Here is a 26277-nt window from a genome sequence, read left to right as displayed (position 1 = left end):
TGTCACATAGCTGGAGGGCAGAAGTCCCACCCTCTCACTGCTCTCTTAATCCTTTCCTGGCATATTATTTTGCACCTGGGGTTGGGCAGCAATATGCATCACCCCTGCTAACTCAGTGAACTTCAGCCTCAAGAATTTATTAGGTATGGAAATTTTAAAAAATGGATTAAAGATGAATAAATGAGGATTGATTTAAAAACAGCAAATAGACTCAAGGGGCTGTATTACTCACTCTTCTTCCTATGCCAAAAAAATTATCCAATAATTTGAACAATGTAACTTTGAATTAGGGAGTCAGGCATCATCAGTTATCTTCCAAGTTCAAACAAAAAATTAAATGAATAGACGATCAAGTTCCAGGGATGAGGAGGTAGCAAAGTACATTTGACAGAGGTCTTTACCAATATTAATTTGTAAATTGTGTGTGCAAGAAAGGGAAAGATCTAGAAATCTGGATATACAAGGAGTTTATGCCTTGTTGTTGGGAAAGAGATGATTTAAACATTTATGACCAGATAAATTAAAATGGTACAGTGTGTTATGTGGTAATTGTAATACAGAAGATTCCACCAGAATTAGTTATTATTCTCCAGCTCCAAGAACAATAATTACCCTATGTAAAAATATTCTTCAGTCAAATTAGAAGATCTGGAAAGTAAATTTAGAATTGTAACAAATATCCTCTGGGAACATTTTTAGTTGCATTTTTCCCCCCCAAAAAATAAACTTCATTCATAAAATATCTGTAAGAACATTACAAACATTCCAAAATGGCCATCACACAAAGTACGATAACATTCAGGTTCTTTATATACATCAAGTAACATTCTTGAGATGCTTTAATACAGTCAAGGAAATGCTACATACATTTAACAAATGATGTAAAGGTATTTAAAGGTTGTCTATAGAAGTTGCATTGAGGTGCTTCAGTACAATTGGGATACATGTAACATTCACTGTATACATTGAGAGCCATTCTGTGTGAGGGGTTCTATTCCCCTCTGTTCACTGCAGTTGAAAAATCTTAGACAGCGACCTTCCTCATTGCGCCTCTGTGGCAGTTGCCCCAAGCTTTAGTGCATTCCTCAGCATGTAGTCCTGGGCTTTGGAATGTGACAGTCTGCAACACTTGGTCAGGGACAACTCATTGTACTGGAAGACCAATGAGTTTCAGGCAGACCCAAGAGCATCTTTGATGATGATCCTCCAGCAACATCTGATGTTTGTCTCCAAATGTGCCCCTGGGAAGTCAGGCTGCCTGGGATGAGCCTCGATAAAAACTACCTCATCTCTCTCCAGACCTTTTTTGCAAAGGCACGTTCTACAAGGAGGTGGACAACAGTCTCTTCCTCACCACAGTCAGCTCGACATGTAGATAGGGTGAGATTGCGGGCACGTAGGAAGGATCTGACGGGGACTGCCTTTCTCACCACCAGTCAAACTAGGCTGGGCCTTTCTCACCATCAGCCAATCTTTTAGTGGCATTTTCTTATATCCCCAGAGGAACACTAGTGGGATTGTAAGGAGGTCTATTGCTAACACAATTTCAATGCAACTAATCTCCATGCACCTCTTTGTAAACCTAACTTTTATCAAATATGTTTTGAAAACCCAAGTGATTTTCTTCAGAAAACTCAATGCCAGATATTAAATCATTATAATTATGGTTTTTGACAGTCAAAGGAAAAATATAAAACTTAAGCAGAATATCAACAAATTAAAGGGATTTTTTTTGCTCTTTATTTTCTAAATTACATACAAGCATATTTTCATTAACATTTACTCGTTTATTATACACTTTTTCGATTGTTATTCATTCCTCTTTGTCCACTATTTTGCATTTCCTTCTATTTTCTTCCAATTTTATCTGCTCCTTACAGAAACATGGAAGAGATCGTTAATGTGCAGATCTGGAAGTGAAGTTACAGTTAATCATTAATCTAAATAAATAAATTTAATCCGAATTCAAATATCTCCATCCCTCCAACTTCCACGTATTTCTAGTCAAGGGAAGAAAACAAGCTTTGCAGTGCTTAGATTTTTATCAAAGCTTTGGAGCACTTAAAGAAACAATAAATGGAATTCTTTGCAAATATATCGACCCAAATCTTCAGGAGAGTGTACTTTTCTGTGCCATGCTGGAGCTCTGAATTTCTAGATTCTGGATTCTCCAGAAATGCAGAGCACCTGAAATGGAATTGCTTCATCGTACTGGATCGGTACCAGCAGCCGCATCCTGGTAGGTAAAGGGTTTAAAGCTATGGAGAGAAGTTAAGTATGTAAATTGGCAGGATGGGCGAGTGGATTACAAGCTAGTCAGGTCAGGCTAAAGGGTTCAATGTAAGGGATGGGGACGTGGGGGTCAGTCGTATAATTCGGTGCTAGACTGGATTTCTCTGTCCAATATTCCCTCGGCAAATAATCAAGTGGGCTGGATTCTCCAGCCTCATGAGACAGCCCGAGGGAATATCGATGATGCCCTGCAGAATGAGGGGGGGGGGGGGGGGACGGCAAAAAAAGAAAGAGATTTCCGATAGGTGTCAAGGCAATCAGGATTCACCCAACCCGCCCTGCCAACCTCGATTGGGTTCCCACCCATAACGGGTGATAACCCAATAATTGCGCGAACCTGCTAATTGTAATACAATTAGCGGGTTGCACACCCCATTCACCAGTCTCCCGCCATGCACCCAGCAAGAATGGCACTAGTCGGGTTTTGGTGTTACAAATCACAAGAGTCCAGGGGAGGACCAGCAACCACTCAAAAACAGGGGCATCATCACTACCCCCCCGCCCCGGGTCACTCATGCCAGCGTGATGTGACCCATTATTGTTTGGGTGGGGGGGGGGCAACACCATTTCATTTTTAGGGGAAGAGTGGCATGTTTCTGAGTGCAGAGATCAGGGCGCCATTCAGCAGGGCTGGTTGGCAGGTTGCTGAGAGTGAACACAAACATCTTTTAAGATGGATGAATCTCACCTAACAGATGCTGCAACGCAAGTGGGAAACACTCCTATTTTCCTGCTGGTGTGGGCACTTGTTCTGATTTATTGGGTGGAATTCTCCCATTTTCAGGCCATCTCTGAAGTCTCTGATTCAAGAGTTAGAAACTTTTGCAAAAGGTCCAATGAGCAATTCCCCTGCTCCTGGAAGTTCGAAATTCCCAGGCAGTTCCCATGGAGTCAGTGCACTGGGACTTCCAAGGGGCACGGTAGTGCAGCTTCTGGGGTAATGATCAGAAGATCAGAGCCTTTATTCATGTTGAATGTGGAAATTTAAATTGATTTAGAACATTGAAAGATTTTGGGTGCAAACTTACAGGCTCACCATGCCAACCTTTTTACCGGCGAGAACTGCTTCGACCCAGAAAGGCGACAAAGCCTATTAACATAAAGATGTCGAAATTTAAAAGTATTTACCTGGTTTGGTACAGTTGTTTCCATCCTCCCAGATGCTTATGCTCTTAGCAACGTGATATCACACAAGCGAGAATCACTACTGCAGAGTCCAGTCACATGGCCAAGCTGGGGAGGAGAAATCGGAGACCATTGAAATCCCCAGTTGGTAGGGGGCATGGATGGGCAGTGTCCGCCTGGCAATGCTCACCTGTCACCCAGGCAGTGCTAAGTTGGGCACCATAAGTGTGGCAGGGGCAGTGTCAAGGGGGTGGGGGAAGGGCTTGCAGGGGTTGGCCGCAGAAGCGTAATGTTATGGAACTGGTGCAGCGTGGTGGTAATAAAGGTGGCCATTTGGCAAACAATGAGGACGACTGAAGGGCTAATGAGAAGACAGACAAGTGGCTGGTGCAATTTCAAGTTGAATAAGTAGCAGGTAATGGCTGGGATTCTCTGATCTCATTGCCACTGCGGCCAGTGAGAATGGAGAATCTGGCACTCAGCCAAAACTCTAAATCACTGCAACGATACTGGAGAATTCCAGCCACGGGCAAGGTCACAGAATTCCAGTCAATATTTTTGGGAGAGGGAAAAAAACACAAGGGATAGGAGTATATACTTAGTGTGAAGACACTGAATGGTATGGATTTACAGCAGAGAGATACCAGCTACTTATCAATTTTAAATTCTTCTCGTGCATTAAGTATCTCCTGGGGGAGGAGGCGTTAAGTTATACACTAAATAAATGCAAGAGCATAATTTTTGGCACAGAAAGTAAGTGGCTGTCCTATGCAGCAGGTTGACTTATGCACTGTGATCTTTGGTATTTCAGTGCAATTTTCTTAATCCTTACACTTTTCTTGACAAATGCTGTCTGACCTGCTGAGCATTTCCAGTATTTTCTGCTCTTATTTCAGATTTATGGCATCTTCAATATTTTGCTTTCAGTTTATGATTTCCTATTTATATCAGATGTTCTGCTGTTTTGACCTTGTTTGTGGTCCTAATGAAGAACTACCACAGGGGCTGCCCTCAAGGGCAGCACAGTGGTTAGCACTGCTGCCTCTCAGATTCCCGGCTTGAATCACTGTCTGTGGAGTTTGCACGTTCTCCCAGTGTCTGAGTGGGTTTCCTCCAGGTGCTCCAGTTTCCTCCTAAGTCTGAAAGACGTGCTGGTTTGGTGTATTGACCTGAACAGGCGCCGGAGTGTGGCGACTAGGGTAATTTCTCAGTAACTTCATTGCAGGGTTAATGTAAGCCTTGCTTGTGACTAATAAACTTTACTTTTACTTTCCTCTTTCACAGAGTCCTGTGTAGCATCTTCTTCCTTGACAAAATATTCATTTAATTCCTCAGCAATTCTCCCTGCCTCCCAAGCATAAATCCCCTTTTCGGTCCTGAAATCAGTCCTACTCTTTTTACCATTTATAGGCCTATAGAAGACTCTGGGATTCCATTTTATGTCAGCTGGCAGTTTGTTTTTATACTCCCTCTCTGCTTTTCTTATTTACTTCTTCATCTTTCTCTGATCCTGGTTTTCCATTGTATTATTCACTTGACATCTGTCATAAGCAGATCTTTTCTTCTTCAAAGAAGTAAAGATATATTTATACAAAACATTATTTAAGGCAGATTTGGAGTACTAAATGAAGTTTTGGGTATTCCATTAAATCAAGAACATTAAAAGGCACGGAGGTCAGTATAGATTCACTAGCATGAGGCTAGGAAAGGGAAACTACAGTTACAAAGGGAAACTGGAGATACTGGAACTATTTCAACTGCAACACTGTAGACCAAGAAGAAATTTAATAAAGATTTTTAAAATTATAAAATTTTGACAGCGAATAAGTTGGGCAGTCAGTAGTAAAGGACAATGAATTTAAGATTGTCAGAGGAGATGGGTTTGGAAAAAAGCTCTTCACATATGGGGTTGTTAAAAGCATGAAAGATTTTGCAGCAAGAGGTGGATTAACCAGAAAATGTTCCCTTTTAAATAGGGCACAATTAAAAGTAGCAAAGAAAATTTAGACTTTCACTTCTAAATGTAAAATACAAAATTATTTTCACCACCTACCCTGATTCTGCCTTTTGCTTTCAAATCCCTTTTTTCAAATATAATCAGACAGATGAGAGTTTAATACAGTAGAGTCCTTTCAACATATCCTATTTCCCAGAAGAACGGCTAACTTACTATAACAGCTAGTGGAGTTCAACATATATGTAGATCAAAATAAATTGTGCTGCTATCAGCTAACTCTGGCAGTACCTTCAAAAGCATTGCTATAAACAGGCAAACCCAGGCAACTGGTTACAAATTATGAAGGTCAATTGTAGCTGCTTGTTAGCTCCAAGTTCCAGATTAATAAAACATTACTAGCAGGGTTCTTGTGTGTATGATGGACACATTGTAAGTGAAAGACTATGATAAATGTTAAGTTGCGTACGATAATCATTAAAAAAATGATTTTGAAGGTTGTTACATAACTAAAATATGACTATGAAAAATACACAGGTTACAAATAGTTATGATTATCAAGAAGTTGAGATTGAATATTCAAGTGTACAAAATGACAATTGATGAATATGAACTGCAGTGTTAAATAAATTATAAACATATTCATATTGAAAAATATATTTTATTAAAACAAGAAAAAATATGGTTAGCATAAGCAATAATACATATATTGGATCCTTTTAAACTCGTTAAAAAAAACACTGCTTTTCAATTTGTAATAAGACAAATGTTTTCAATTATTATTCCAGTTGCCCTCTAAATGCCTATGACAGAAGCACAAATCTGAAGTTTTCATTATGCTTTTGAAAATACAGAAATAGAATATCCATGTGTGTTGATATGAGCATTTTAAGATTACAATTTATAAATAGTGTATCAAATCATTTATAGAAAAGTACAAAAAAAATTTCAGTCTGGTTGCAGATTACAAAGCAATGTTGAGATTAGTCACAGTCAGCAAAATAACCATTACCTTACTCATCATATATGAATACAGAGGGTTCCTGTATGACTTCTGGCAGCAGCAGCAGTCAGCCTTGCTCCAGCAGCACAATTAATATTGGGGACATTCACAAGAGCTTAACTCCAATATTTACGTGCTGCTAAGGCACTGCTGACATCAGAATGTTGTGTTTGCTTTCAATGTTTAGCACCATTACTAAGCACCAGATGGCAATTTGGTAATAAGATGAGAAGACATTGTAATGAAATCAGATTATACTCCTGTGTTCATGTGGCAGCACAATCTGGCCTGCATCTCCGTACAACTCACAAACCATTATGTGCTGCTAGTTCAACACAGGATCTCCACATAGGATTGTTTTCTTGTCCAAAGCTCATGTAACTCTTTATTAAGAAATAAAACCAAATGTAATTTAAGTATCTACTGAAATATTTTGTGCAATATGACCAATTAAATACATCAACCATCTCAATACAAATGAATGGAGAGATTATATCACAAATCATATTTCTGTAGCTGAAATATTTAATTATGGGAATAGACAACCAACTAAGAATTACAATGAAGCTAGACAGGAAGCATTATAAAATGATTTTAATTTTCAATGTAACAGTACATTTACTAGTGAAGTCATCAGTTACATCTTACATCAACTTGCAAAATTCCACTTGCACTATGTCGGCTTTTTGAATATTGTTCAACTTACCACAAAGGAACAATACCCCACAAAGAACATGAAAAACCAGTTTTGTATTGCAACTAAAACTTCATGATTAGTAAAACAAAATGCTGAAAGTACTCTAGTTAGTATCTAAAATGGAAAGATGAGTTAACTGCTCTCGCAGACAAATAAATCGGGTGTCTTTTTCTGATCTGCAGTAATTCACTCTTTATTTCAATAATTTTGCTTTATTTCAGATTTCTTTTCATCTTCCATGAAGAAAATAGAATTTTTAAAGGAAAAAGGCTCTTTACCAGATGAATCCAAATTACACTGTTTTCTAAAAGTCAAATTTGTGGAAGAAAAAGTGGTGTATTGTTCTTTCACCTGAAGAGACCATGGACTCAAATTCAATCCAGACTGATGAACAAATGTTTCTCTTTTGCTGGCTCTAAGAGCGTTTAGTATGAGATTAGTAAGCATCAACCCAGATTTTAGTGGACACAGGAAAACAAACAAAACAGCCCTCAAATCAAATACCTAAATTGGCAATTCCACAAAACAGACCTAAAAGAATGCTAATTTGAGAAATGGATACTGCACAAGCAGTATGGGGTGGTTCTTGAGACTTGGTTTAAGCTCTGTTTTTGGGGAAGGAAGCATATCTAACCTGCAATATATTCAGCGTTCTATGAAGACGATGGAAGGTTGTTCAGGTTTGAATGCCCTCAATTCTTCAAAAGAAAATGGTCTAAGTTACAAAAGCAACATTAAACTGAAATGGTTACACTAGGCGTAAATTAACAATCTATTTTGCAACATATTCCAGATCTCTATTTTTACTGTGGGATATATTTGGGATGAGCAAGGGTTCAGGCACAAAATACAGTTGATGCTAAATAAACACAAACTTTATCCAAGCACAGCATTTCAAATCAAACCTCGTTTGTTTCTATTATATTACCTATAATAGGAATAGCAACTGGTTGTTAATCCAAAATAATGGGTTGAAGAATAAAAAGTTCTCGATTTTAAATACCTCAGAAACTGAACATAGCTGTATAAATTCTAAAATTATCTTCCCTGATTATACATCAAAACAGCTGATTTATCCTCAGTTCATAGAAATCTATTTCAGGACATAATATTTGAATATATATTCATGATCCACTGTATTGTATTGTTCCATGGCTAATGTTTATGGCTGGAAACATTCTGATGCAGGACACAATTTGCAGTATTAATATTTTGTGTCTATCAACTAAAACAGTTGTTCAAAAAGTATTAAAATGGGACCCTCTCATCCTACTTACCAACTCAAAGTTATGATTCTTGACAGTCACAATAAATCCATAGTCCAGAACAAATTTCTATCGCCAGTTGAAGGAGGAGGATATACTCATAACTGATCTAAGATTTCAGTTGGGGTAGGGAAAAGAGCAAGGAACAAAAAAGGTACTGTTTAATAAAAAATATTTTATTTAATTTGAATATAACTTTGTAAAACAAAAGTCATGTACTAAAACATCAGATACTGGACTAACAAATAATGGTCAAATTGGACATTATCAAACAGATTTGAAGTTACAGCCACATTTTATTTGCTTAAATCATTTTTTAAGACTGTTTTACTTTACAAACAGTAACTGAAGGAGCTGGTCGGAACACTGAAAACTGCACTGCTACAATACTTGTTTCTGCCACTAGAGGTTCTAAGTAACTATATAAAATAGTGTGACGTGCTGAGTATTTCTACCATTTTCTGTTTAAATTTCAGATTTCCAGCTTCTGCAGTAATTTGCTTTTGTATACAAGATGTTAGGTGCTTTCAGTAGCATTAAAAATATATGAGGTAACAGAATAGATCACATTTAAGATAGTTTCTTCAGGTCGAGACCCACAGAAGTCAGGATTCTGAGCCCATACTCTTGGTCGTCTGTGGGAATGGGGAGTGTGTTCAAAATCCAGAGACAACGATTCGTGCCAGCGAGTTTCAAAATTTCAATTTTACTGAGCCCCTCGTCGGTGGAGTGCCATTAAACACGCTGTGGGACTGCAGCAAGCTCATTTTAACATATTATTAGCATATCATTTGCAAACACTCCCTTCAGAGCTTCCCCCTCACCGGATAATAAGTGTGAACCTGGCGCCTTAACCTCAGAGGGAGATTTCAGAGGCGAGCGCTGAAGCAGCCAGCACCCTCTGTAGTGTGCACTGCTCAGTGAGCACTGGACAGTACTCAGGGGACGCAAATAAGTTCAACTCGAGGTGCTTTAAAGGGGTGGTGAAGGCTGGTATGCTTCCTGTGTCCTCCTTCCTGTGTTCTTGTCCATATCGCAGGTGAGAGAGTGCGCTTCCTTTGTGGGGGCTGGCAAGAGGGTGGGAAGAACATTGCACTGCCATTCTACATTTTGCAGAGATGAGGCGCAGGGTGAGCACTGTGGTTCCCCCCAAGCTTGGTGGCATGAACAGACAAGGCGGAAGCTCTGTGGGTGAACGAATTGAAATTTATTACCAAACATTCATTCAAAATAAAATGGTGACCTATCTACACTAGTGCCTATTTAGTACCTATGGTTTCTCGATCTTCCTGACCCTCCCACTGCGACTAGGTATATTTCCAGGATCCACAGCTAAGGCGGCCTGCTGACTTCCACACCCTTTTGCCAGAGATGACCATGGCTGGCATCCCGAGGATCCAGACCTGCTTTTGGGCTACTTTTGGACTACTTCTTTCTTTGGTGTCAGGGACTGGAGATGTCCAGGGTCCTCTGGTTGGAGTGCCCCGGGCTGGACTCCCATCGATCCTCTTTCCAGAGGTTCCCCGGAGTACCTATGCTCCTCCATGAATGGGATGGAAGGGTAGCTGGAGTGAGATCCAGAAGCCCTGCTGTCCACTGGCACTGACACTCGTGGATTCCCACTAGTGCCTGCACCATGCGAAGGTGCAGACATCTCCTCCCATGGAGTGCACATCCTGCACCAAGTCTCCACGTGGATGGTAATGTAGGGCAGCACGGTGGCATGGTGGTTAGCACTGCTGCCTCATAGCACCAGGGACCCGGGTTCGACTGTAGACTCGGGTCACTGTCTGTATGGAGTTTGCACGTTCTCCCCATGCCTGTGTGCTCTGGTTTCCTCCCACAGTCTAAAGGTGTGCAGTGCATTGGTCATGCTAAATTGCCCCTTAAGTGTCCAAAGATGTGTAGGTTGGATGGATTAGCCATGGCAAATTTGTGGAGTTACCAGGATAGGGCAGGGGAGAGGGCCTGGGTAAGATACTCTGTCAGAGAGTCTGTGCAGACTTGATGGGCCATATGGCCTATTTCTGCACTGTAGGGATTCCATGAACCGCACTGTGTTGGCCTTGGTGCACTGCAATCATGGCACCATCTCATCGGATAGAAGGTAATGGGATTCTTTCAATCGGCCTTGCACTCTAAGGAATGCTGCTGTCATCACTTCCTGATACTCGCCACTTTGCCTTTGCAGTTCCATCAGATGTGGGACGACCGGGCCCAGGAGCACATCGGCAAGGTGCTCAGCAGAGTCCTGTGCTCTGGCATCCCTCCAAGTGCTGGTTCCCTGTGACATCCCCTGTCTCCGCCTGTTATGGATCTTCAGCTGTGAGGTGCTCACCAGTGAGTGACCCAAAAGCCTGTCTACTTATTGGACCCACCGAGGTGTGAATATCTGTGCTGGTGCTGGGTGACAGCTGTGATGCCTCTTTAGCAATGGGGTTGGAGAAGTCCCCGTCTGAAGTACTGGAGTTCGATGGGTCCAGGGGCAAGAGGATGGTCCGTCCTGTTCCGCTGACCAGCCTGCAAGAGAAGGAATGTGGCATCAGTGCATTACAGGGGATAAGGAGGAAACAGTGATTATTCACAAAACTTGAGGAATCACAGCATATGTGTTGAGGATTCTCACGTTTCTCTACTACCTCCCACTTCACTGGCAGCACAGGCACGCTCTTCCTCCTCCCCCACAGCCAGCTCAAGGGCTCGCTCCTTGATGTGGGAGGGTTCGGAACTCAAGCATCACTCCAGCTGGCTATGCCCGCTGATGCCTTTTATGGTTGAGTTTGTCCTGCAATGAGCGAGAGGAAGAGTGTAGATGGGAGCATTGACATTTAAGACGGTGATGAGATGTGGGGCTTGGGTGAAAACTAGAGTGTGAGGAGTAAAGCAGCTACTGGGGAATATGGTGATTGTGGGAGGCAAAAGGGAATCTGGTGCTGACAAAGGTCAAGGTGGCTGAGTGAGAGAACAAATGCTGAGGAGCTGTTTATATGGAGCTCCCTACTTGCAGTTAAATCGTTGTGGGGTGGGCAAATCAGAGGGAACACACTGCTGGAGTGGCGTGAAAATTGTGGGTATAGGCATACAATTTGGCCCAAAAACATGCCGGCGCCGTTGGCAGGAAACACGTTTTCACACCGAAACCAACACACTGCCATTTTTTGGTAGGATTTTACCTTGCCCCTCATCTACTAGTAATCACCTATTAAACACAAGGCGGCATTTGAGTAAAATTTGAATTTAGTTGATGCTCATTGAATCCTTGATAAAAAGCTGTACATGTCACAATTAGAACAGTTTTCCTTTTCCCTCCAGTGAAATTTATTTATTTTAAGTGAGAAAACAAAGTCAAACTTTATTTGAGAAACTTAAGTACAGATCTTAGTCTCATTTGTTTTGAGGAAGTTATTGAAATCTATAAAGACAAATTGACTAAGCGCTTGTTCAGAGTAGGTAATGTCTATCAAACCTGATTAAATTTTTGATAGTAGTAATTATAGTAGTAGAGGGGAATGTGTATGGATATAGGTTGTACTGGTCTCAAGTCATTTGCTAACGTTTCCACACCACAAATTGTTAACTAAATTAAAGGTCATGGAGCTCAACTGAAGACATATTATTGATCAGATTAGGTGGTAGAAGACAGTAGGGATAATAGTTTAGTATTTGAATTAGAAGATAGTGACTACTCATATCCCACAAGATTGATGCTGCGTCCTCAACAATTCACTACATTTATTAATGACTCAGAAAGCATGAAATCGGAGAGCACAGCTTTAAGATTAGCAAAAGAACCAAAAAAAAAACTGACACGATGAAAAGCTTTTTTATGCAATGAATTGTTCAGGGTTTGGAATGTATTGCTTAATAGGGTGGTGCATAAGGTTGAATAGTGGCTGTCAACATAGAATTGTATAAATACTTGGGAGAAGAAAAATTGCTAGGCTATGGTAAAAAAGGCAGGGGAGTGTGACTAGCTGGATTGCTCCTTGAAAGAGCTGATACAGACTCAATGTTCAAAGACTTTCTTCTATGCTGTCCCATTCATTGAGGCGTTTCTAACAGAGAGTAGCTGCTTGATAGTACAGAACTTGAATATTGCTGTAAGAAAGAAGAGACTTAGCACTGAAGCTATTCGTCTTGCATTCATCAGAGCAAATGCAAGCATGCCAAATTTCAAACAATCGCAGCAATTTATAGTTTCGGAGAAAAATGTGCCAAATGGTTAGCAAATCAACTCAGATTGGCTGAGACGTTGCCATGGAGAAAGCATTGGGGAACCATTGGCTCCCCAAGCTGCTGGGCAATTCAAAAAAGGCACAAGGTCTGAACATATTCCCTTCGTATGTTAGCAGAGAACAACACCCTGTTCATGGATGTATGTTGCTTCTAGCAAGTGCAAAATGAGCCATGTTACAAGCTTGATTGATCATCTTAAATTGGTTACTTTTGATTCATGAACTCAGGATTTTCAGCAAATGCTGACCAATTGTGGAATCACATCTAACAGCAGACATTTTGTTTTCGGTTTGATAGCTGCTGAATATCAACTCAGCAGATTGGAAGCTTTGGGATGGGGATGGAGGGCTGAAGTGAAGAGAAAGGGGAAGATCAATCAACTGGAGTATGTTGCTTCTAGCAAGTGTACAGGCTGGTTGAGTACGTTCTGTATGCTGCCTAATACAAACAACCGAAAACATGCGGTTTGATTTGGTCAGCCTGTGGTGGGATGTATAAGCCTACATACTTGGCATTGCACTGGGAGCAAAATTCATACACAATGTTGCTCAATTGCGCAGTTGACAGAAGTCTCATCTCCTGAGATAACAGGATTGATCAGAGTAGAGATGGGGTAGAATGGGCCTGTATGCTCTGAAGTTCAGAAAAATGAGAGGTGGCCTTGGTAAAATATGCAAGATATCGAGATGGAGTAAATGTTGAGAATTCAGAGCTAGGGGCACAGTCCCAAGAAAAGGGAGCAGCCATTTAGAACTGAGATGAAGAGAAATTTCTTAAGGTGGTGATTAATCTTTTGATGTCTGCATCCAGAGAGCTGTGGATCATCAGGCATTGAGTATATTCAAGGCTGAAATCAATAGATATTTTGGCCACCCAAGGAATTAAGGAAAATGGGGATTGGGCAGGAAATTTGAGCGGAGATTGAAGATCAGCCATGGTCTTATTTAATTGGAGAGCAGGCATGAGGGGCTGTATGGTCTACACCTGCTCCTCTTCCCCGTGTTCTATAATAGCAGTCTAATGTTTCTAGTTTCATCTCACCAAATGCTTCACTACACCTTCAAAAATACCAGAGAGGTACATGTGAAGTTATACTATTCAGGGCACACCAAAAATTAGGTGTAACCTTTAGGCTACACTACTGTATGATTAGGTATTTCCCACTGGATGAACACTCCTGAATGCCTTGCATCAGAAGGAATACTCAAAAGAGAATGTCCAACTCAAATCTGAAACTTGCAACAATAGTTAGATTACTAATGATATGGCTATAATGAAATCTATGCCAATAATCATGGATTAAGGCAACATTTACTCTCAAGGCAACATTTGGAAAATGCAGTTAGAAAGGCAAATCGGCCAAAAGGACAAAAATGATCTTTTTTGGCAAAGGAGAACTTGGACACATTTTCAGAGAAGAATTGATAAGGAATGGGGGCAAGTCTTGAGGTAACTTATATATGGTGAGAAGAATGCCATTAGGGGAAAAAAAAGAAACACCAACAGCACAATGCAGGGTTAAAACTGGATTTTGTTAATGGCTCAATATAGCAAATATATTAGAAGAGAAAAGGGTGAGGGTAAAGAACAGCTTCATTGAGGAGAGCGATCCTAAGCATCATCAGTAAATGAGAGTGGAAAGAAGGATAGGGATAGAAATATAGCTTTAACAAAGGGCCAAAAGAGACAGCAAGCCATCAGTTTACACTTCAATAAAACTTAATATAGCAGCTCTGAATAGTGGATTTATTGAAGTTTAGAAGAGTTGATAATTCTTGCTGATCAAGGTCATTGTGAGCAAGGTTTATAAAAAAAAACACAACAGAATTCAGGTGAGACCATACTAAGATGTAGTACTGCAGACAGTAAGGAATAGTAAAGTATGAAATCTCCCACACTGGTTAGTATAACTACTTGAGATGCAAATAGAAGAGCACAAGCAGCAAATAGTCCAAATGGACCATGAAAATACGGCAAGAACTACTGAACGGTGAAGTTAAGGGTCTTGGAAAGGCTATGAGGGGAGAAAGCACCCATGAATGACACACCTTGGCATGGGGCGCACTTGAAGTGGAAAAGGGGTCTCAAGTGGGAGGTGCTCCCCCCTACTACTTCCCACCTGAGGCCAGAGCAAGATGGCCTGCCTGGCATTCACCAACTACCACTGTCCCTGGATTTTACCCGTCAGCCTCAAAATTGAGGCCACACAGGAAGCATTCTTTAAGTGAAGGGCCTCAATTGGAGTGAGAGCAGGCAGGCTGCCCCAAGTCTTGCCTGCCTCAAGCAAAACATTGTGTACGTATTAGGGGCAGGGTGGCAGAAAAGCCACTTGGGAGTTACATGGGCCTCCCCTCTTCAAACCTGCCGGCAGGGGATCGTAAATCTCTACCGGGGCATTTATCTAGCAGTTTTCACAACCATCAGGTTTCTTAAAGCACTTTGCAGCCAGCTATTTTAAATGTAGTCATGATTGTAACGTAGGAAATACAGCAGCCAAGTTACACACAGCAAGCTCCCAGAAACAATATGATAACAACTAGATAATGTTTTTCATGTTGATTGAGAAATAAATGTTGGCTAGGACACTGGGGATAACTCTCCTGCTCTTCTTTGAAATAGTGTCATGGGTTCCTTTACGCTTACCTGAGGAGGAAGATGGGATCTCATTTTAATGTCTCACCTGAAAGACAGCACCCTCTGACAGTGCAGCACTCACTGAAGTGTCAACCTTGAATTTTATACTCAGATTTGCTTCAAAGTACTCTGCAGGACAGAAATATGAAGCAGTGCTTAGACGGAGGAACTTAATATAGTACAAGAGTCAAGGTTGGAGTGAGGAGAAGATTAAGGAAAGGGTTATGAGGCAGTAAAAGTTATAAAGGGCGATAGGCCCAAAGCTTCCGACACGAGTTGGGATCAGTGTCCGACTCGGATCTGACTGTAAGCTACCCACTTATCTACATATGTTGAAAAGGTTTTGACTTCCGATGGAGGATCTTGCAGAACACTCAGTGCAGGAAGCCTTGCAGACAGCAGCCAACAAGAATCTGCACAAGAGTCAAGTCCTCTTTTTATGGCACTAGCTGCCATATTCTGGTAAGTGTTTAAAGGTCCCCAAGTTTCTCAGTGTGAGAGTGAGTGGTCTCAGGTTAATAAACTTCAATCAGAATAACTTTTTAAGGTACATCCTCAAGATCAACAATGGAGCAATCTGTTCGCTGGATTAAACATATCAATGATCTACATGGCAGATGTTGAAAATAATTTGCCCCATACACAGACTAAGCAAAATTAGTGAACACAAAAATATTAATGGCTTGAGTCAGAAATATGAAATGAAAAATTCAAAAATGTATAAATATTTAAAAACATAACTGATCAGAATTCATATTGGTTGATTAATCTCAATAATTTGATGAAAAAAGTATTTAAGAATTAAAGTCCTTGCTACTGATCAGGTAAATTGAATAAGGTTCATCATCTTTAATATTGCTGAGATTAATACAGAAATGTCATCCAAGCTTCATGTTTGAAAACTACCCCCAAATTCATAATTAACTGAATTCTGAAAACTCCTACTTTACTTTAGCAGTTCAGTCAGTAATGACTTATGCAATCCTTATAGCACACACTTACAAAATGCTTTTCTTGAATACAAACAATGTTAGCATTATATTTCAAAAAATGCATTTATTCAATTTATTAATGCATTGAGTATTAGCTCACCAGTGTTCTTGACCACAATGGATAACTCATTCACTCAGGATATTGAATTGGAGTGCAGTAGAATAATGTAACAGTCAGGTTCTGGACCAGTGTTTTTCAAACTATTTTCTAACATGACCCCACTTTAACACTTGAAAATTAATGTGACCCCTGACAGCAAAAAAAAACAGCAATAAAGCAGCACAGTAACACTAGGTATATATTTATTACATTGCACACATTATAGATCAATATACAATAATACCATCGTATAAACATGGAAGTGTTTTAATACACTGTCTACGTTATTTTATGTACTCTCAGATTTCATCCAAACTCTCCACTTTCTCTGGTGAGACTCAATGAAGCCCGTCTTTCCCCATCACACACAACAATCTACCTCCCCCACTTCAGTACACAGCCCTTCTCTCCTTCCCCTACACAGTAATCATCCCATCTTTCACCAGCGTAGCTCTCATATTTCCCTCCCCCCACTCTTTAGGCAAAGCAGTCAGCAGCACAGGTGAAAGAGCCCATCCACCAGGCAGGCAGAACCAGAAAAAAAAACAGTAGGTTTACAAAGCAAAAGGATATGGCAGCATTACAAGGCAGCTATTTATGTAATGATAGAATCCCTACAGTACAGAAAGAGACCATTTGGCCCATTGAGTCTGCACTGAACAAAATCTCACCCAGGCCCTATTCCTGTAACCCCACACATTTACCCCTCTAATCCCCCTGACACTAGAGTCAATTTAACATGGCCAATCCACCTAACCAGCACATCTTTCAGACTGTGGGAGGAAACCGGAGCACCCGGAGGAAAACCACGCAGACACGGGGAGAACATGCAAACTCCACACTGACAGTGACAGAGGCTGAAATTGAACCTGGATCCCTGACGCTGCGAGGCAGCGGTGCTAACCAATGTGCCACCCCACAAGGTACCAAGAGTACAACAGGAAGGGACAGTGTACAAACATTACAAAAAAGCAATAAAGGATCAAAAGGGGGAGAAAGGTAAAAAGGCAAAATTAATGGCTCTATGCATTCAATAGTCGGCACAAAATAAATCAATTAACACAAATTGAGGTTAATGGTTATAATCTTAAAGCCATTGCAGAGATATGGTTACAAGAAGATCAAAACTGGGAACTAAATATTCAAGTCTATGTGACTTTTTCTAAGGACAGGCAGGAAAGGGCGGTGGGGTAGCTTTGTTAGTGCAAGATGGAACAAGTACAATAGCAAGAAATGATCGTAGAATTCATACGAGTGGAAGCAGGAATTACAAGGGATAAAGACACTGGTAGAAGTAGCCCCCCCCCACACACACACACACACAATAGTATACTTTGCATACTGCATAGGATGGAGAATAAATCTAGAGATAATAACAGCATGTAAAAAGGGCAGTATTTTAATCATGGATGACCTTAATCTTCATGTGGTTCGGGAAAAACAAATTGGCAATAGCCATGAGGAAGAATTCATAGGGTATTTGGGACAGTTTCCTGGAACAATATATTGTGAATTCAACCAGGGATCAGGCTATTTTGGATCTGGTAATGTGTAATGAGGCAGGTTTAATAAACAATCTGAGTGAAAGATCCCCTAGGAAAGAAACAATGAACATAACATGGTAGAACTTAGCATTCAGTTTGAGAGTGAGAAACTTGGGTCAGAAACAACTGTGCTGCACTTAAATAAGGGCAATTATGAAGGGAAGAGGGTGGGGTGGTTGGAGTGAACTGGGAAAGGCATTTAACAGGAAAGGTGGTTGATCAGCAATGGCAGATGTTTATGAAAATAGTTCATGAGTCACAACAAAGATGTATCCCAATGAGGAAGAAGGATTCTGAGAAAGGGATAAATCAATCGTGGTTAACCAAGGAAGTTAAGGATAGTATTAAACTGAAAGAAAAAACATATGTGGCAAAGATTAATAGTAAGCTATGAGGATAAACTAGCAAGTAATACAGAAATGGACAGCACAAGCTTCTTATAATATAAAGGAAAAAAGAGGACAAAGTGAACATAGGCTCCCCTCGAGAATGAGACTGGAGAAATAATAATGGGGAACCAGGAAATGGCAGAGGAATAAAACAAATACTTGGTATTCATGGTATAAGACATTAACATTCTAAAATACTAAATAATCAAGGGGCAAAAGTTGGAGGAGGGGTGGGGAAGAAATAAATACAATAGCTATCACTAGAAAAAAAAGTGCAAGGAAAACTAACAGAGCTCTAAGCAGATGGAAGTCTCCTGGACCTGATGGGTTCCATCCCCAAAATATTGAAACAAGTAGTTACAGAAGTAGTGGATGCACTGATAGTTAATTATCTTCCAAGAATCCTTAAATTCTGGAAAAGTCCTAGAGGACTGGAAAACTGCCAATGTAACATCCTTATTTTTAAAAAAAGGGGAGACAAAAACTATAGGCCAGTTAGCTTAACATTGGAAAAATGTTAGAGCCGTTATAAAGGATGTAATAGCACAGCATTTCAAAATTCCTAAATAAATCAAGCAGAGTCAGCATGGCTTCATGAAGGGAAATTATGCCCGACAAATTTATTAGAATTCTTTGAGGTGGTAATGAACAAGATAGATAAAGGGGAACCATATATGTAATAGACTTGGATTGCCAAAAAGTGTTCAATAAGGTACTGCACAAAAGGTGGTAAAATAAGCCAAGAGTCCATGATGTTGGGGTAGTATATTAAGATGGATAGAGGATTGCTAACTGATGAAGACAGAATTGGAATAAGAAGGGCATTGTCAGGATGGTGACGCATAACTAGTGGAGTGCCACAAGCATCAGTGGCAGAGACACAATTATTTACAATATATATTAATGACTTGGACGAGGGAAGTGAATGCACAATGGCTAAAGTTTGTGGATAACACAAAAATAGTTGGGAAAGCAAGTGGTGAAGATGACAAGAGTCCACAGAGGGTTGTAGACAGATTAGGTGACTGGCAGATGGAAAATATGAAGTTATGCACTTCAGTAGGAAGAATAAAGGAGTTGAATATTACTTAAATGGAGAAAGACTGCAGCACAGAGGGATTTGGGGGGTCCTTGTGCATAAATCACAAAGCCAGCAAGCAAGGTCAGCAGGTAGTTGGGAATGTTGACCTTTAAAGGGAATGGAATATAAAAATAGGGAAGTCTTGCTAAAACCATACAAAGCATTCGTTGGACCACACCTGGAATCCTGTGAACAGTTTAGGTCCCCTGATCTAAGGAAAGATATGTTGGCATTGGAGGCAGTCCAGAAAAGGTTCACTAGGTTGACCCCAAGAATGGAGGGATTTTCTTAGGAGGAGAGATTGAGTAGGTTGTGTCTGTCCTTATTGGAGTTTAGAAGAATGAGATGACCTTATTGAGGCATATAAGATTCTCAGAGGGCTTGACAGGGTAGATGCTGAGAGATTGTAACCCCTTGTGGGACAGTCAAGAACCAGAGGACATAACCCCCATTTAAGACAGTGATGAGGAGGAATTTCTTCACTGGAGGGTAGTGACTCTGTGGAATGCTTTACTGCAGAGAGCTGTAGAGGTTGGGGCATTAAGTATGTTCAAGGCTGAGATAGACAGATTTTCATTGGGATAAAGCAGGAAAGTGGAGTGAGGATTATGTATGATCAGTCATGATCTCACTGAATGGCAAAATAGACTCAATGGCTTGAATGGCCCACTTCAACTCTTACATCTTATGGTCTTGCGATCAGTCAGCTTTATGCTCATCTCTGCCAGTGCCAAGTTGGCAACTTGACCACATGTTCCCAAGGTTAGGACAGTTTGTGCTCACCATTTTCCCTTCGCTGTTTGACAGCAATGAGCTAGTGAGTCCAGGGCTAGAGTGTCCTACCCAAAGTCACCATTGCTGCTCAGCGGAGGAGCTCGCAATCCCAAATGTTGGGGACGATTCTCCCAAAAGTGCTGAATTGGTGGGAAAACTGTTCTAGATCACGACTGTTTTTTCAGTGCAGCTTCAGACCTGAATCTCCCCACTCTGTGCAATGCAGAGGTTACAATCGTGAATATCATTAAAAATCGGGGGGGGGGGGGGAAAGAGAGCCTATTCACGCCAGAGTCTGACAGCTCCAGAACTCTGCGCATGTGCAGTGGTCCCGATCTGTCAGTCTCCCCGTTTGCTGGCCAGCCCGGGATCCCTGAAGTGCTGCCCCTCCAGCCCCCCCGCCACGGCCCGAACGCGGCCCCCACAACAATCTCCTCTCCAGCCCCCCCACCAAAAAAAAAAATCACTGCCCTCCCTCCAGGCTATACCGATCCCAATGCAGAGTGGCAGCAGGATGACCCCCCCAATCGCCCCTAGGCCATGCCCACAATAGGCCCTGCCCCCTTAGCACTGCCGATGGGCAGTGCCAAGGTGCCCCCTGGGCTTGGGCACTCTGTCCCTTGGGCAGTGCCAGGGGGCACAGACTGGCACTGCCAGGGTGCCCAACTGCTCCACCCCTTCATTCCGGCGGGGTCTCTTGCTAGTTCCCCGAACGCGGGGAGCTACTCTAAACCCCAGAATGAAGTCCGCCTGGCGGGGTGGGAAAAACTTTTGGGCCCGGCAGGTTCCGTGCTGGACCTGATAAACACATTTAAATTACATTTAAAACATATTCAAATGACTTACCTACTCCCTGCCGGACTTCTGCGCGTTCCCGGCAGCGCCATTTTCTTCCAGTTGGGAGATGGGTGCGGGTCATAAAAGCTCACGGGAAACCCGCGAAATGGCCAACTCGTGCATCTCCCGACCTGACAGAAAAGTTGCGGGTCACAATGGGAGAATCGGGCCCATTATTTCTGCGACTGACAATCCGGAGCATATCAGTTCACATTTCAATTCAAGATTGATAAATGCTGAGTGTTTACCCTAACACTTGAATTTACTGAATAGAATACAGTGAATTTCAGATTGGGATTTTGTATACAGTGTTAAGGAGTTTCAGCCTCTTTCATGCTACATGTCCCAGCAATTCTTTGTTACATAGCTTTCTCATCCACCAAAAAACAAGTAGCAATATCAAGAATGAACCAAGTATTTTTCAAGAAAATATTCATCAACTATAATTTACAATTTTTTTTCAAAACAATATAATGCTTAATGGAGTTGTGTAAACGGAAATAAATAATTAAACAATCAATTTTAAAGTTAAATATCTGTTGGGTTAAACATATAAATAGATACGATAAGATCAAAGTCTGAAGTGATGTTCATGGCATATGTAATGTGGACCTGTCTGAACTCAGCCATGTAGACTGAACACATATGTAGGGCACTGTATAAGGTTTGTGCATCCAAAGCAGATAGTTGTGCAGTTTAAGTCAATTTGGCACATTCCACAATATTCATGGAGGAAAATCATTTTCTGGAGCAGACATTCCAGAAGGTAATTATCCCATAGTTTACGAGATGCTAAGCTAGTAAAGGATACTGGGATTGAGTGTAGAAAGGTGATCATTTATGGAGCTATGTTTGTTTAGATACCACCGTTCATAAAAAAGGCAACACCAAAGAAGATAACCATGAGTGACTACAAAGCACTAGAAAGTGGAAGTGGAATTAGAGTCACCCATGGAGGAAATAGTCCAGGTAGCAAGAATGATGAGTGGTTATTTGGGGGTTCTGGCAGTTGGGTAGATAGTTCCTATCTAGAGTCTCAAATGGCATGTTGCTTCCCAGGTGCCATGGTTTAGTGAAACTGAGATCTGAATACTGCTTAGCCACTAAAAGCACAGCTGATTTTTCTAAAAAGACAGACTTCTTTAGGTGCATCTCTTCCTCTTGGGTTTAACACGTGACTGACTGATGTCTGTAGTACATCATCATCTATAACATAGGTCGTGAATGAAGCCCAGTCCATCACTCAAACCAGCCTCCCATCCATTGACACTGTCTACACTTCTCGCTGCCTCGGCAAAGCAGCCAGCATAATCAAGGACCCCACGCACCCTGGACATTCTCTCTTCCACCTTCTTCCGTCGGGAAAAAGATACAAAAGTCTGAGGTCATATAACAACCAACTAAGTTGATCTTTCTCTACACCTTAGCTATGACTATAACACTACATTCTGCATTCTCTCCTTTCCTTCTCTATGAACGGTATGCTTTGTCTGTCTAGCATGCAAGAAACAATACTTTTCCACTGTATACAAATACATGTGACAATAATAAGTCAAATGAGCATATCCCATCAGTTAACCCTTTATACAATCACAAAACCATACCCTTCAACCAATGTCCCAGCCTATAACCATCCCCAGGAACACAGATGTGGTGGCACAGTGATATATAGTTGGGAGGAGTAGCCCTGCAAGTCCTCAACGTTGCCCGACACCCAGTTAAACACAGCCAAAGAAATCTCTTGTTGGTTACTATCTAATGACCCCCTTCAGCTGACGAATCAGAACTCCTCCATATTGAACACCACTCGGAAGAAGCACAAGAGTACAGAATGTATTTCAGATGGGGAACATTAATGTCCATCACCTAAGGTGGCTTAGGGGTTCCTCCGGATGGTCCGGTTTCCTCCCACAGTCCAAAGATGTGCAGGTTAGGTGAATTGGCCATGCTAAATTCTCCCTCAGTGTACCCGAACAGGCGCCAGAGTGTGGCAACTAGGGGATTTTCACAGTAACTTGATTGCAGTGTGAATGTAAGCCTACTTGTGACTAATAAATTAATAAACCTTTTTAGCACCATCACTGACTGAGTCCCAAAGACACAGGATTAAACTGGGCCTTCAGGTAGCATGGGGTAAAACCTACTCATCTGTTCATGATGGTATTGGTAGGAGACAGTCCTGTCTTTACATGGGACACCCTCCATGAGTAGTACTACCAGTGTTAAATGCAATAGATTCAGGACAGATCTAGCAGCTTAAAACTGGGTATTAGGTGCTGCAGTCATCAGCAGCACATATTCCACCACAATCTCTAACTTCTTGTCCAAGAGTGTCCTACATTCCACTTCAACCATCAGATTGGGCAACCCAATTTGGTTGATGGACCTGGTGAAGCTACAATGCAGAACTACATACATGCAATCCCACAGCCAATGGATCAGATCAAAGCTCTGCAGTTTTGCCATATCCAGTCTTGAATGACAGCAACAAGTAGACAACCAACAGGAAGTGGCAGTTAATGAACATCCCCATACTCTATGATGGGGGAGCCTAGTACAAGTATAAAAACCCAGACTGAAGCATTTGCAACTGATCCATCTTGCTCTCCTATTGCGATCCCCATCGATGTTGCCCCCAATTTCTCTTTGCTTTGCAATCCCTTTAAGATGGCTGTGCAGTCTGTTTGTTTCATGTACAGTACAGTCCAAGTTGTTGTGCTGCATTTCTTCCCATTAATCAAATAAACCAAATCAGCAAACTATGGGATATATTAAAAATGCAGTTCCTTAAAGGGATACTGCAAAGTAAACAGAATCTCAAAGGACACTTAAATCATAAAAAAAAGTGATTTAAAGGGATTGATAATGAACCCCAGACCTTACGGTGCCCACCAGCACAGAAGGCCTCGATGGTGCCGGTAAACACAGTGTGTTCCCTTTCCAGGAACACCCGGCAATGAACATAGCCGTAGGAGAAGGGCAGACTGTCAGGGCGGATGACCCTCTCAATCGTCTGGACTTAATGGCCAGGTTCGCAGTTGTGTGCATGGCTCTAGAGAACATATTGGTCCCCATTATTTTCGACTCAATCAACATGATATCAAGAAAAAGTCACATGCACTGAGTAAACTTTAGGCCCTGACAATAAACTGACTGCAGCGCTTAAGAATTGTGCTCCAGATTAGCTGCACCCCAGCCAAGTTTTTTCCAGTACAGCTACAAGCTTCCATTCGACAACATGGAAAATTGCCCAGGATATGCCCTGTCCACAAAGCAGGACAAATTCTATTCTACTCCATCAGTTTATCAATCAGCAGGATGAAAGTTTTGTTGACAGTATTATCAAGTGGCACTTAATCATCAAAAACTGGCTCGCTGATGCTCAGTTTGGGTTCTGCAAGGGCCTATCAGTCCACAACTTCATTATAACATTGGTCCAAACATGACCAAAATTCAAGAAGAAAGATGAAAGCGACTCCCCTGAACACCAAGGCTGGCTGAGTAGGAGATCAAAGAGCCCTAGTAAAATTTAAATCAGTGGGAATCAAGAGAAAAGCTTTGCTTTGATTGCATAGAATCCCTAGTGCAGAAGGAGGCCATTCAGTCCACTGAGTTTGCACCGACTCTCTGAAAGAGCATCCCATCCAGACCCTGGGTGATCTGCTCATCCAACCCCTCACCTCCATCTTTGATACCCAAGTTCCCCATTGAAATCATTACTCGCTCTCTCATTCTGGCCATACCCCTTATACAGCCCTCATCTCTATTGCCTTAAGTCCAAGGGACACAAATCTGAATGGATTTAGTGGACAACTGGTTTAGTCATTCACTGGCAAATTTGGCTGTGTCATAAAGTGCTATTGGTACCCGCTCATTATTCCAGGATCAGTCTGAAATGCAAAGACATCACTGGCTTTTCTCAACTGCAACCTTAAATGCTTGTCCTCTCCACCCTCACCTCCAGTAAGTGTGTAGAGTTCACAGACTTCTTTGTCACAAAAATGGAGACCATTCAATAAGTTGCTTTAGCCGTTTCTGGAAATATTCAGGATGTACGGCAACATCTGTGGAGAGAGAGAGAAAAACTGAGTTACTATTTCAAGTCAAAACTGGAAAAAAAAACAATGTAACGGGGGTGTCACAGTGGTTAGCACTAGTGCCCCACAGCCCTAGGACCCCAATTCAATTCTGGCCATGGGTGACTGTGTGGAGTTATGACTTAATAATTCTATCAACAAGTTTTAACCAAGTACAAAGGAAAGGGTAGGGTGGTGGGGGTTAAAAGAAAGGAAGATCTGTGAAGTGGAAGCCAGGAGAACAAACAGAAGAGAGAAAACAGCATGAAGCTGAAGAACAAAGCGATGCTTTCCTGTGGAATACCTGCAGTAAATGTCTTGACTATCAACAACCATGACCATCTTTCTTGGTGCTAGCCACGATTCCCTCCACCATCCGATTCCCATTTACTTTTAATTTTACTAGTACTCTTTGTTGCAACACTTGGGCAATTGCTATACTGATGTCAAAGGCAGTCACTTGTGGTTCACCTCTTGAATTCAGCACATTTGGACTTTGGCAGTGCCTAGTAAAGCTAGTGGATACCAAACTGAGCACTGATAAGCAAGGAGTTAGTGTGCAAGTATTGATTGACATCTTTGCTGATGATTGACACTGATGGGGTGGTAACTGGCTGGATTGGATTTGTTCTGCTTTGTGTTGTGCTATTTTCCACTTTGTCGGGTTGATGCCAGTCCCTTGCAGCTGTATTAGAATATACTGGCCAGAGACGTGGCTAGTTCTGGAGCAAAGTTCCAGCACCATAACCAGGACACTGTCAGAGCCTGCGGCCTTTCTTTGTTTAGTCTACTCAGTTGTTCTTGATATCACTAAATCTAATTAGGTGATGACTGACTTTGAAGATTGTGGGAACTTCAGAAGGAAGTGGAGATGTCTCACTCATTCTCTACTTCAGCTTGAAGACATTTAAACCTGGTGTTTTGTACTGACGTGATGAGCACTATTATTAAGAATGGGAATATACACAAGCTACCTCCTCATCAGTTCTTAATTGTTCATCACCAATCATAACTTGACGTGTAGTTTTAAGCTTTTTTCTGTTGGTTGCCAAATGCAGTCCTGCCAATAGCTTAACTAGGTTGGTGCCTCATTTTTAGGTATGTCTGGTGATGCTCCTGCATGCTCTCCTGCATTCCTCATTGAGCTGCATTGGTTATCTGATGAGGGAAATGCCAGACTCGAGGTTCATAGAATCCTACAGCGCAGAAAGAGGCCATTTGGCCCATTGAGTCTGCACCAACCACAATCCCACCCAGACCCTATCCCCATATCCCTAC

At 41.5% G+C, this 26277-nt stretch overlaps 1 long non-coding RNA gene across 1 annotated transcript in view; it reads right to left on the bottom strand.

The window, feature by feature from the left end:
* Positions 1-6953: 6953 nt before the first annotated feature.
* The window catches only part of LOC144506278 (uncharacterized), a 59420-nt gene continuing 40096 nt past the window's right edge, over positions 6954-26277 (bottom strand). The window contains exons 3-8 of the long non-coding RNA XR_013499872.1: positions 24882-24987; positions 15253-15335; positions 10963-11121; positions 10715-10856; positions 8349-8445; positions 6954-7769 (exon numbers count right to left, since the gene is read on the bottom strand). This is a non-coding gene — a long non-coding RNA (uncharacterized LOC144506278). The remainder of the gene's footprint in view (positions 7770-8348; positions 8446-10714; positions 10857-10962; positions 11122-15252; positions 15336-24881; positions 24988-26277) is intronic.

This window comes from Mustelus asterias, chromosome 17 (genome assembly GCF_964213995.1).
Source record: "Mustelus asterias chromosome 17, sMusAst1.hap1.1, whole genome shotgun sequence".
Classification (NCBI taxonomy): Eukaryota; Metazoa; Chordata; class Chondrichthyes; order Carcharhiniformes; family Triakidae; genus Mustelus; species Mustelus asterias.
The sequence above is the reverse complement of the archived record's forward strand: the minus strand, read 5'-3'. Positions and strand labels throughout refer to the sequence as shown.